Source organism: Budorcas taxicolor, chromosome X, assembly GCF_023091745.1.
Source record: "Budorcas taxicolor isolate Tak-1 chromosome X, Takin1.1, whole genome shotgun sequence".
Taxonomy (NCBI): Eukaryota; Metazoa; Chordata; class Mammalia; order Artiodactyla; family Bovidae; genus Budorcas; species Budorcas taxicolor.
The window spans coordinates 101,121,614-101,130,283 of NC_068935.1; positions in this window are offsets into that span (position 1 = coordinate 101,121,614).

Below are 8,670 nucleotides of genomic sequence, written 5' to 3' on the forward strand. Positions count from 1 at the left end.
AAAGAAAGGCAACACCAAAGAACGTTTGAACAACTGCACAGTTTCACTCATCTCACATGCTAGTAAAGTAATCTCAAAATTCTTCAAGCCAGGCTTTAAGAGTACATGAACCATAAACTTCCAGATGTTCAAGCTGGATTTAGAAAAGGCAGAGGAACCAGAGATCAAATGGCCAACATCTGTTGGATCATCAAGAAAGCAAGAGAGTTCCAGAAAAAACATCTATTTCTTCTTTATTGACTATGCCAAAGCCTTTGACTGTGTGGATCACAATAAACTGTGGAAAATTCCTCAAGAGATGGGAATATCAGACCACCTGACCTGCCTCCTGAGAAATCTGTACACAGGTCAGGAACCAACAGTTAGAACTGGACATGGAACAACAGACTGGTGCCAAATCAGGAAAGGAGTATGTCAAGGCTGTATATTGTCACCCTGCTTATTTAACTTATATGCAGAGTACATCATGAGAAATGCTGGGCTGGATGAAGCACAAGCTGGAATCAAGATTGTGGGAGAAATATCAATAACCTCAGATATGCAGATGACACCACCCTTATGGCAAAAACTGAAGAAGAACTAAAGAGCCTCTGATGAAAGCGAAAGAGGAGAGTGAAAAAGTTGGTTTAAAACTCAACATTCAGAAAACTAAGATTAGGGCATCCAGTCCCATCACTTCATGGCAAATAGATGGGGAAACAGTGGAAACAGTGGCTGACTTTATGTTTTGGGGCTCCAAAATCACTGCAGGTGGTGATTGCAGCCATGAAATTAAAAGACGCTTGCTCCTTGAAAGAAAGGCTATGACCAACCTAGACACCATATTAAAAAGCAGAGACATTACTTTGCCAACAAAGGTCCATCTAGTCAAGGCTATTGTTTTTCCAGTAGCCATGTATGGATGTGAGAGTTGGACTATAAAGAAAGCTGAGTGCTGAAAAATTGATGCTTTTGAACTGTGGTGTTGGAGAAGACTCTTGAGAGTCCCTTGCACTTCAAGGAGATCCAACCAGTCCATCCTAAAGGAGATCAGTCCTGGTTGTTCATTGGAAGGACTGATATTGAAGCTGAAACTCCAGTACGTTGGCCACCTGATGCGAAGAGCTGACTCACTGGAAAAGATCCTGATGCTCGAAAGGATTGAAGGTGGGAGAAGAAGGGGACGACAGAGGATGAAATGGTTGGATAGCATCACTGACTCGATGGACATGAGTTTGAGTAAGCTCTGGGAGTTGGTGAGGGAAGCCTGGCATGTTGCAGTCCATGGGGTTGCAGAGAGTTGGACACGACTGAGCGACTCAGCTGAAAGAGCATTTTTCATGGAATTTTAAAACAAATGACTTCCATTTTTTCAGTTCACCTTGCTCTCATTCTCTAAAACTGAGGGTTGCGACTTGGATCAAATGGGTCAAACCTCTCTAGATATGTTTCACAGCTGTTGTTTCCAGTATATAAAAGTATACTGTCTTCCTTACAGCTGGAATATACCAAGGGAACACACTCTGGAGTCTTCCTCAAAGAACTGACTTGGGAGACTCAGACTACAGGCTCAGTTGAATATCTCAATCTGGGATTACACTAGAATCTGTGAAATTGTAACTGTAGCTGGGTAAATCACTTCTAGCAGGAATCAGTGCATGGTTACAGAACAAATTGAAAATCAGGTTTCATACAGATTCTTCAACCATTATTTTTCAGAGTCATTTTCCATGCTTCATTCTGCTGCCTACATTCCTCTTTCTTTCTTGCCCTGGTTTCTACATCTTTCTCTAACCAGAAATTTCTTCTTTTCTTTAGAGAACTTTTTAACGAAGGGTATAAGAGTATGCAGGCTTCCCTGGTGGCTCAGCTGTAAGGAATCCACCTGCCAGTGCAGGAGATGTGGGTTCCATTCCTGGGTCAGGAAGATCCCCTGGAGAAGGAAATGAAAGCCCACTTCAGTATTCTTGCCTGGGAAATCCCAATGGACACAGGAACTTGGTGGGCTAGAGTCCATGGGGTCACAAAGAGTTGGATATGTTGCTGCTGCTGCTAAGTCGCTTCAGTCTTGTCTGACTCTGTGCGACCCCATAGACGGCAGCCCACCAGGCTCCCCTGTCCCTGGGATTCTCCAGGCAAGAACGCTGGAGTGGGTTGCCATTGCCTTCTCCGAGTTGGACATGACTGAGCAAGTAAACAACAACAAGAACATGCTTACTCCAATGTCTCTTTGGCTCATGGATCATTTTGAGCCAAAGGCCATTGAAAACCAACACATCAGGAAAAGAGGGCACAAGTTTTCTTTCTTTCTTTTTTTTTTTAAGTTTTTATTTTGTATTGGGGTATAGCTGATTAATGAACAATATTGATATCTTCAGGTGAACAGCCAATAAACTCAGCCGTATATATATACATATATATCCATTCTCCCCACAAGCTTTCATTTTGAAAAGGAAATTTCCATAGATACAGGGAAAGATTCAGAATTGGGGCTATATCACACCTTATAATAATGCCAGCTTTCCAATTTTATGCTGAATGAGTGCTCAATAAGATGCTTTTCCTACAGACATCTTGCTTCTTTGGGTCATTCTGACTCCTTCCTCCAAGAGGGCGCCAGTCAGAACACATAACCTCAAAGATCTTATCAGGGTAGAACAGAAGGTGCAAACAAGTTCCATTCAGAGCACCCTTAAATGCAAGTGAGTAATTTCATTTCTGAGGACTTTCAGACAAGGAATTGCTTACATTCCTAAACTTAGGTGCTTCTAAGGATCACTTGAAGAGGTTTTTGAAAATACAGATTCCCTGGTTGCACCACCCAGAAGCATTGGTTCAATTGAGCTATCTATTGGGCCTGGAATTGTATGTTTGAAAAGGCTCTCCAAGTGATTCTGTGATGCAACCAAGGTATGAATCAGTAATTGAAGGTATTTCTTCACTGATCTCATGTTTATTGATTTGGTTTCTTCTGATAATATGTTCATTCATTCATTCTGCAATTATATATTGGGGCACCTATTAAGGTAGAGTTTCGGTAGAGGCCTGGAAAAGTCTGCTAGCAGACAAACAAAGTTAAGCTTCATAACCTTTATCTTTAAACATTTAAGCAGCTCTTCAACTCCTGTCTTATAAAATCTAAGGATTATAAATAAGGAGATAGTAAGATTTCTAGGTTTTTATTCACTTTGTGGATCTTAGGTCCTTACTTCAAATACAGAATACCTATCAACTGGTTAAAAGTAACTTCAGTAGTCCCTACTGGATTTAAGACATCAGTGAAGCAGAAATCTTATTACTAATACCTAGTAACCATCTAAGATCTCAAGAAATTAAAGCGATACACCTGGAAGAAGGGCAAACTCTGTCCAGGACACTCTGAATTAAGGAAAAGGTACATTCTGATTAATCACATGTCTCTTGACAAGCTGTTGTGAAATGAAAATCAAAATGGAGTTGGTATGGCTAAGAGAGCTCTTTAAAATGAAGCCATTTGGGATACTTCCTTGGAACACTCTCCAGGTTACCCAAATCTGTGCCACCTGAATTGCAATTCTTAAGACCCTCCCGATAAACTATTTTCTTATTTTCAGCCTCCTGCATTGTTTTCTAGTTGATGCTATAAGTATTTGTACATTCCTTACCTCCCTGACTTAAACTTAGCCACTTGATAATGTCGGTCACCTGCAATTAATAAAATATTTATCTGGTGTTCCTATGTGCCAGATCTATTATATAAACTTTACAAATAAAGAAATTTAGTGCTCAGTAATTTTCCCAAGATCCCATGACTAGTAAAAGGCAAAAATAGGATTAAGATGCTGTGCTCACACTCTTAACTATTTGGCTGTTTCTTCCTCAGTTGTGACTCCACCTCCCACCCCATCACCAACCCAAAGTTTTTGAAATCATTCCTGGCATACTTCCTAGAAGGAATTGTGTATCTGTATGGGTCCTTGATAGTAAATACTGAAGCAAAAAAATAAATTTGTTATAAGGATATTAATAGTTAATTAATAGTTGTCATAATTTATATTATATAATACTAGCATAATTTAGTAATATTGTAGCTCTTAATATAATATATAGTTAATATGCCACACTTATTTTTTATCAGACACTTAAAATGTTTTAATTCATTTAACACTCACCACAATCCTATAAAATGGGCTTGATACTGGGTTGGCCAAAAAGTTCGTTTGGATATGGATGTCCAAACCTGAATGACCTTTTGGCCAACCCAATGCCGTCTCCCTTTTAGAGATAAAGAAACCAAGTCTTAAAGTGATAGAGGGACTTGCAAATGGCTCCAAAGCTATCAATGAAGATTCAAATCCAGGCAATCTAATGTTATAGCCAATGATCTAAACTATTGCAGGATACTGCCTCAGGATACTGAGGTGGCCCTGAGATCCCAAGAACAAGAACATAGCTGCAATGCAGGCAAACACTGGAACAAGAAGCTTGTATGCCATCGAGTATCTTCAGCCCTGCTCTGACTCTCTTCATTCTTTTCTATCTCTGCAAACCAGCTACCTCAGCTCCACAATCCACAAGAAGGAACGTGGCCACCAACAGTTCCAACATTATGTTTTTAACAGGTGATGCCACTAGAGAAGGTGGCCTGGATCTCTCAGGTACCTCTCAGGTGGCCAGGTTCAGGTAACCCCTGTGGTTCTAGGAACTGTGGTAAGGCATGTCAACTGTAACAGCAGGCCATATGGCCATGCCCACTGCCACCATGTGTTTGAGGGGAGATAAATTCTTAGAAAAGGTGGAATTGAGCAGAAAAGTCAAAAGATGTACTCTCCTATGGTGTCTCAGAAGCTAAATAGCATTTGGGATTGTTGATTACTAAAAATCATTCTGTTGACTTTAGTTATTTCTAGGACATTTTCATGGGGTCACTAAGAGTCAGACACGACTGTGCGACTTCACTTTCACTTTTCACTTTCATGCATTGGAGAAGGAAATGGCAACCCACTCCAGTGTTCTTGCCTGGAGAATCCCAGGGACAGGGGAGCCTCATGGGCTGCCGTCTATGGGGTCGCACAGAGTCGGACAAAACTGAAGTGACTTAGCAGTAGCAGCAGCAGGACATTTTCATACATTTTGAAACGATCCTATTCTTTAGTGTGTTTATTTTACACTTGAGATTCCCCCTTGATGTTAAGTTCTCAGGAATCTCCAAAAGAATTGCCCAATTTGATTCAAACCCATTATCTGTCTTACATGTTAAGTCCATTGTTTAACTCCTTCAAACCTTTTTGTAAGTTTACATTTTTTTTCATTGAAGTGTAGCTGATTTATAATATCATGTTAGTTTCAGGTGTACAAAATAGTGATTCAGTTATACATATATATATATATATAGATAGATATATTCTTCTTCAGATTCTCTTCCTTTATAGGTTATTGCAAAATACTGAGTATAGTTTACTGTGCTATACAGGAAGTCCTTGCTGGTGATCTATTTTTGAGTGGTAGTGTCTATATATCATGTAATTCTGAGAAACAAAAAAAACAGGAGATTAAACAAATTTCAAGAAATTAAGGGCATTAGAGTTTAATTTCATTTTGTAATATATGGAAATTTGTATAAAGGTTTGTTTCTATACTAGTAAATATAGAAAATATAAATATAAGTATAAATATAGCCTTATATAAAAATAGAAATATAGATGTGCAAAAATAAAAATCTCCAAGATTTCACAATTCAAGAGTATTTTACTGCATGTTCTTTCAAACTTTTTGCTATGACCTTGGTCTTTTTTATCATTAGTGATTTAGAGATTTTATTTAACTGTTTCTGTAATTACATGCTAAAATATATTTTTCATTTGAAACAACTGAAAAATAATGGGCTCATTTATTTTTACTTAAACAGAAAAACTAAAATATTAGTACATTTTATTTTTATCCCTTCCTTTGCAATTTTTGTTGGAATAATCTGGGATGTTGAAACTAGATTATTTTATAATTATATATCTTGTCTTTCAAAAATTGTTTGATATTTTTTACATTCCCATATTAACAATTATTTCAACATTAAACATAAATATTACTGATCTCAGCAGTAACTACAATTGCTTTTAAATCACATTTCTCTCAATTGAAGTTACATATTGTGATTTACTTTTGGTTTGTTGGAATTTATCCTTTTCCTTAATTTATCCAGCTCTTTGTGGATGGTACATTTTCTAAGTTCGTACATGTTTGTAAATGGCTTTCTGTTCCATGAACTGTAGCTTAGGTAGGCTCTCAAAATTTTGTTGATGCTGCTTCAGTGTCTTCTGACCATTAGTATTACAGAAGAAAGATCTGAAACCAGCCTGATCTTTTAAACTATTTTATCAACTTATTTTTGCCCTTCACTCTATCCTAGGGAATTTTTTTTTTTCAGTTAAGAACAAGAATCTCTTTCATTATCTTCTCCAACTAGATAGGCCACTCTGGTCTAAAGCGTCAAGTTTTTCCTCTATTCTTGCTATTTTTTTTTTAATTAGTAGTTAAATCAATCAGGATCCCACTACCATAAAAATTACAGAATACTCAAATAAGGTAATTGAGTAGAGTTAAAGGAGTTACAAAGGACTTCCCTGGTGGCTCAGACGGTTAAGGTGTAGAAAGGGTTAAAGAAGACCAACTAGATGGTGAAGCAGCTAGAATAAAACAGCTGGGGATTCATTATCACCCCTGGGTCTGAAAAGGTAGAGGGAAGGAGTGGTTTCCAGGACTTTAGAAGGAACTTTGAGCACAGCTGGGTCAGTAACTTTAGGAGAGGCATTGTTAGCTAGGGACCAGCTGGAGGGATGGTATCTGGGCCTTACTCTCCTCCCACAAGTGCCTCTCCTAGACTCAACCAAATGAGAAGTCCTTGTAAAACATCTGAGTGGGTTGCCATGCCCTCCTCCAGGGGATCTTCCTGACCCAGGAATTGAACCCAGGTCTCCTGCACTGAAGGCAGATTCTTTACTGTCTGAACCACCAAGGAAGCCTCTATTATGTATTTAAATTTAGTAATCTTAGTTTTTATCTGACTGCAGTCTTTCTTGATGTTATATTATATTCTTTCCATGAGTACAAAATTCCAACAAGTCTTACTGAGGATGCAAATTAAACTGTTTTTAAACTTTATTTTTTTTGGTGTAAAACTGTTTCACATGGATACACTTATTCAGAATCCTCAAGTGGCTCTTTTAGTTTGCTCAGAATATTTTTCAGAAGTCTAGTGGTTTTTCTTTATAACCTCAACTTTACTCAGTTCGTAAAGTTCTTTGAGTACTGAGATTTGAGATGGATTCTGTGTCAGAATCCAAATCTTCTAGTCCTGGAAAGTGGACATGAAAGTATTTCTATTTGCTGTAGCTCTATTTTGTTACAGGTTGAATTAAATTGTCTACATGGAATGGGAAGTCAGCTGTGGGGAGAAAAGCCTCATGACAGGAAAGTTAATTGATTTTCCAGTTTCTTTTCAGTGACTGCATGTTTGAGCCCTGATGGGTACAGCTCAAACAGCCTTTGTAGGATTTAGACTGATTTCAAGTAACCTCCTCCACAGCCTAGCTCATTCACCCTGGGAATATGGTGGACCTGACTAAGACAGATTCCATTTGCCCCTGGGAGAATATCCTTTGCAGAAAGGAACTAGGGTACTAGTGTGATGGTTAATATTGTGTGTCAGCTTGGCTGGGCCACAGTGTCCAGATGTTTGGTCAAAAATTATTCTGGATGCTTCTGTACAGGTGTTTGTGGATGGGATTGACATTTAAACTGATGGACTTTGAGTAAAGCAGGTTGCCTTTCATAATGTAGGTAGGCCTTATCCAATCAGTTACAGCTTTAATGGAACAGTGACTTCCCCTAAGCAAGAGGGAATTATGCCAGCAGATGGCCTTTGGATTGCAGCTGCAACTCTTTCCTGGGTCTCCAGCTTGCTGGTCTATCTAACAGATTTTCAGACTTGCCATGTGTCAACAATCATGAGACTCAATTCCTTAAAATACTATATGTATATATATGAGAAAGAGTTATTTAAGCTTCCCAGGAGGCTCAGTGGTAAAGAATCCACCTGCCAGTACAGGAGAGGAAAGAGATACGGGTTCAATACCTGGGTTGGGAAGATCCCCAGGAGTAGGAACTGGCAACCCACCCCAGCCCACTCCAGGCAATTTCCCTTGCCTGGAAAATTCCATGGATAGAGGGATCTATAGGGCTACAGTCCATGGGGTCACAAACAGTTGGGTGTGACTAAGCAACTGAGCACGCACACAATACATATATGCAAATATATATATATACACATGCATATATGTATTGATATATACATACACAAACACACATACACATATACATCCTGTTGCTTCTGTTTCTCTAGAGACCACTAATACCACTAGGAAGAACTCAATATAAAAGGAGATGTTTCTTTTCTGAATTATTTTGTTTTAATTTTTGTGGGTAGGTTGTAGGAGCCCAACCTTCTCTTTCTGAGAGATTCATCCATATAAAAATACATATAATAGCATTTTTACTTACTTCTGTTTGCACCAAGAGAAAGCTGAGAATGAATGCTATATTTAGCTGATTTTTCTGAAGAATTTTGGTATGAATCCATGTGAACTTCGACTTTCATCACACCTCCTTCATCCTGGAAGCCCTTTTTGATAGCCTCTCTTTTTCAGAGGTAATTTT